The 268-nt window shown below is 25.4% G+C and overlaps 1 protein-coding gene across 1 annotated transcript in view; it reads right to left on the bottom strand.

Moving 5' to 3' along the window:
• Window positions 1-268, bottom strand: part of LOC119589159 (sodium- and chloride-dependent GABA transporter 1-like) — a 43877-nt gene that overhangs the window by 5641 nt on the left and 37968 nt on the right. The gene's annotated exons all lie outside the window — the stretch shown is intronic.

The raw sequence follows: 268 nt of genomic DNA, 5'->3' as shown, positions 1-268 counted from the left end.
TGTCCTTTTTATATTCATGCACAATCGTAATATAGTTTTTATACTACTGGTGCTAATTACTCCTTCCTATTACTATTGTTGATGTTATTATTTGTTATATTTTCATCATTATTAGTTGTTGTTATCAGCATCACTGCTATCACTATTTTTAGTAAGAGTAACATTATCAACTTTTTTCATAATTATCATCTTGTTCTTATCAAGAACTTCTTCACATTATTTTAATTTCTAACATAATTACCCCCTTATTTTCAAAATTCTTTAATGC

The sequence above is a fragment of the Penaeus monodon genome, chromosome 25, assembly GCF_015228065.2.
Source record: "Penaeus monodon isolate SGIC_2016 chromosome 25, NSTDA_Pmon_1, whole genome shotgun sequence".
Lineage (NCBI taxonomy): Eukaryota > Metazoa > Arthropoda > Malacostraca > Decapoda > Penaeidae > Penaeus > Penaeus monodon.
The sequence above is the reverse complement of the archived record's forward strand: the minus strand, read 5'-3'. Positions and strand labels throughout refer to the sequence as shown.